Source organism: Brachyhypopomus gauderio, chromosome 6, assembly GCF_052324685.1.
Source record: "Brachyhypopomus gauderio isolate BG-103 chromosome 6, BGAUD_0.2, whole genome shotgun sequence".
Lineage (NCBI taxonomy): Eukaryota > Metazoa > Chordata > Actinopteri > Gymnotiformes > Hypopomidae > Brachyhypopomus > Brachyhypopomus gauderio.
In genome coordinates this window covers 18,608,568-18,613,150 of record NC_135216.1, presented here as the reverse complement: position 1 = coordinate 18,613,150, position 4,583 = coordinate 18,608,568, and positions in this window count along the sequence as shown.

Genomic DNA, 4,583 nt, shown 5'->3' with positions numbered 1-4,583 from the left:
TTCCACATTGTTTGTTGCATGTGTCACTTATAACTACCTTAATAAATAGCACTTACCAAATTTTGTTCAACAGGTCAGTGCATTTGTTAAGGTATATACTGTGATGTAGTTGGGAGCTGAAATCCTTGTGTCAATAATTAATTGCATGTAACTCAATTGAAACATTGCTTAAGAATAGGTAAAATGTTTAGAAATTACAATGATCTTTAGCTGAATCTGCAACAGAATCAAAGTCTGCAGAAAATGGAGATGCAAGACACAGATGAAAGTACCACAATTTGGAGCACTTATGGCTATATTTCACATCAGTGCTCCAATTTGAAGTAATCTCAGTGTACACTTCTTAGGGTCCATACTGCATGGTAATGGGTGATGAATTTCACATTGTTTTCAAATACATCTCTGGTAACTAGACTCACTCAGATCTATCTGGAAATCCAGCACTTACCTGGATCTGCCAACAGGTCAGAAGGCTTCTTATGTCATAAACTGGGATGATGCTGAATATCTTGCTCCTCTCTTTTTTGCTCAGAGAACAAATCTCCATGTTAATACCCAACCTCACATGTAAGGAAAACTTAAGAATGTAGTCTGTGTTGGAACAGATTCCTCCTGTGTGTTGCATGATCAGAGGTGTAGCCCCTTTAACTGCACCCAGTGATACCTGATGACCGTTTCAATTTAAATCCCACCTTGCCCCTCCTTTAAGCCATTCACCTCATGAAATAGTGGCTATAAATGAGCATTTCTACCTTAACAACTGGAGTGATTGAGACGTGCGAAAGCAATCATCTTTCCAGACAGTCCTACAAAAGAAATGCAAATGACATTTTCTTCAATGTTTCCATAGTGTTAACCTAAAACCTGATCAATGTTTTGGCACAGTATTTCTATACAAATTGCTTGCAAATATAAGTTAAAACTTTTGTGTGTGGTATAATCTGCAGAAAAATATACCTCAACTTGGTAGCACTTTCTACATTTAATGTCTGAAGAAAGTTGCTAAAGTTGAAGTACACTTTTTACAGGATTCAAAACATAGTATCACCATTCCTCTAAGACAATTTCAACATGCCCCAAATTAATCTCAAAACATGTATTATAAATATATCTGGTTGCATATGTCACTTATAACTACCATAACAAATAGCACTTACCAAATTTGAACTAAATTCCACATTGTTTGTTGCATGTGTCACTTATAACTACCTTAATAAATAGCACTTACCAAATTTTGTTCAACAGGTCAGTGCATTTGTTAAGGTACATACTGTGACGTAGTTGGGAGCTGAAATCCTTGTGTCAATAATTAATTGCATGTAACTCAATTGAAACATTGCTTAAGAATAGGTAAAATTTTTAGAAATTACAATGATCTTTAGCTGAATCTGCAACAGAATCAAAGTCTGCAGAAAATGGAGATGCAAGACACAGATGAAAGTACCACAATTTGGAGCACTTATGGCTATATTTCACATCAGTGCTCCAATTTGAAGTAATCTCAGTGTACACTTCTTAGGGTCCATACTGCATGGTAATGGGTGATGAATTTCACATTGTTTTCAAATACATCTCTGGTAACTAGACTCACTCAGATCTATCTGGAAATCCAGCACTTACCTGGATCTGCCAACAGGTCAGAAGGCTTCTTATGTCATAAACTGGGATGATGCTGAATATCTTGCTCCTCTCTTTTTTGCTCAGAGAACAAATCTCCATGTTAATACCCAACCTCACATGTAAGGAAAACTTAAGAATGTAGTCTGTGTTGGAACAGATTCCTCCTGTGTGTTGCATGATCAGAGGTGTAGCCCCTTTAACTGCACCCAGTGATACCTGATGACCGTTTCAATTTAAATCCCACCTTGCCCCTCCTTTAAGCCATTCACCTCATGAAATAGTGGCTATAAATGAGCATTTCTACCTTAACGACTGGAGTGATTGAGACGTGCGAAAGCAATCATCTTTCCAGACAGTCCTACAAAAGAAATGCAAATGACATTTTCTTCAATGTTTCCATAGTGTTAACCTAAAACCTGATCAATGTTTTGGCACAGTATTTCTATACAAATTGCTTGCAAATATAAGTTAAAACTTTTGTGTGTGGTATAATCTGCAGAAAAATATACCTCAACTTGGTAGCACTTTCTACATTTAATGTCTGAAGAAAGTTGCTAAAGTTGAAGTACACTTTTTACAGGATTCAAAACATAGTATCACCATTCCTCTAAGACAATTTCAACATGCCCCAAATTAATCTCAAAACATGTATTATAAATATATCTGGTTGCATATGTCACTTATAACTACCATAACAAATAGCACTTACCAAATTTGAACTAAATTCCACATTGTTTGTTGCATGTGTCACTTATAACTACCTTAATAAATAGCACTTACCAAATTTTGTTCAACAGGTCAGTGCATTTGTTAAGGTATATACTGTGACGTAGTTGGGAGCTGAAATCCTTGTGTGAATAATTAATTGCATGTAACTCAATTGAAACATTGCTTAAGAATAGCTAAAATGTTTAGAAATTACAATGATCTTTAGCTGAATCTGCAACAGAATCAAAGTCTGCAGAAAATGGAGATGCAAGACAGATGAAAGTACCACAATTTGGAGCACTTATGGCTATATTTCACATCAGTGCTCCAATTTGAAGTAATCTCAGTGTACACTTCTTAGGGTCCATACTGCATGGTAATGGGTGATGAATTTCAAATTGTTTTCAAATACATCCCTGGTAACTAGACTCACTCAGATCTATCTGGAAATCCAGCACTTACCTGGATCTGCCAACAGGTCAGAAGGCTTCTTAGGTCATAAACTGGGATGATGCTGAATATCTTGCTCCTCTCTTTTTTGCTCAGAGAACAAATCTCCATGTTAATACCCAACCTCACATGTAAGGAAAACTTAAGAATGTAGTCTGTGTTGGAACAGATTCCTCCTGTGTGTTGCATGATCAGAGGTGTAGCACCTTTAACTGCACCCAGTGATACCTGATGACCGTTTCAATTTAAATCCCACCTTGCCCCTCCTTTAAGCCATTCACCTCATGAAATAGTGGCTATAAATGAGCATTTCTACCTTAACGACTGGAGTGATTGAGACGTGCGAAAGCAATCATCTTTCCAGACAGTCCTACAAAAGAAATGCAAATGACATTTTCTTCAATGTTTCCATAGTGTTAACCTAAAACCTGATCAATGTTTTGGCACAGTATTTCTATACAAATTGCTTGCAAATATAAGTTAAAACTTTTGTGTGTGGTATAATCTGCAGAAAAATATACCTCAACTTGGTAGCACTTTCTACATTTAATGTCTGAAGAAAGTTGCTAAAGTTGAAGTACACTTTTTACAGGATTCAAAACATAGTATCACCATTCCTCTAAGACAATTTCAACATGCCCCAAATTAATCTCAAAACATGTATTATACAATTGATAAATATATCTGGTTGCATATGTCACTTATAACTACCATAACAAATAGCACTTACCAAATTTGAACTAAATTCCACATTGTTTGTTGCATGTGTCACTTATAACTACCTTAATAAATAGCACTTACCAAATTTTGTTCAACAGGTCAGTGCATTTGTTAAGGTATATACTGTGACGTAGTTGGGAGCTGAAATCCTTGTGTGAATAATTAATTGCATGTAACTCAATTGAAACATTGCTTAAGAATAGCTAAAATGTTTAGAAATTACAATGATCTTTAGCTGAATCTGCAACAGAATCAAAGTCTGCAGAAAATGGAGATGCAAGACAGATGAAAGTACCACAATTTGGAGCACTTATGGCTATATTTCACATCAGTGCTCCAATTTGAAGTAATCTCAGTGTACACTTCTTAGGGTCCATACTGCATGGTAATGGGTGATGAATTTCAAATTGTTTTCAAATACATCCCTGGTAACTAGACTCACTCAGATCTATCTGGAAATCCAGCACTTACCTGGATCTGCCAACAGGTCAGAAGGCTTCTTAGGTCATAAACTGGGATGATGCTGAATATCTTGCTCCTCTCTTTTTTGCTCAGAGAACAAATCTCCATGTTAATACCCAACCTCACATGTAAGGAAAACTTAAGAATGTAGTCTGTGTTGGAACAGATTCCTCCTGTGTGTTGCATGATCAGAGGTGTAGCACCTTTAACTGCACCCAGTGATACCTGATGACCGTTTCAATTTAAATCCCACCTTGCCCCTCCTTTAAGCCATTCACCTCATGAAATAGTGGCTATAAATGAGCATTTCTACCTTAACGACTGGAGTGATTGAGACGTGCGAAAGCAATCATCTTTCCAGACAGTCCTACAAAAGAAATGCAAATGACATTTTCTTCAATGTTTCCATAGTGTTAACCTAAAACCTGATCAATGTTTTGGCACAGTATTTCTATACAAATTGCTTGCAAATATAAGTTAAAACTTTTGTGTGTGGTATAATCTGCAGAAAAATATACCTCAACTTGGTAGCACTTTCTACATTTAATGTCTGAAGAAAGTTGCTAAAGTTGAAGTACACTTTTTACAGGATTCAAAACATAGTATCACCATTCCTCTAAGAC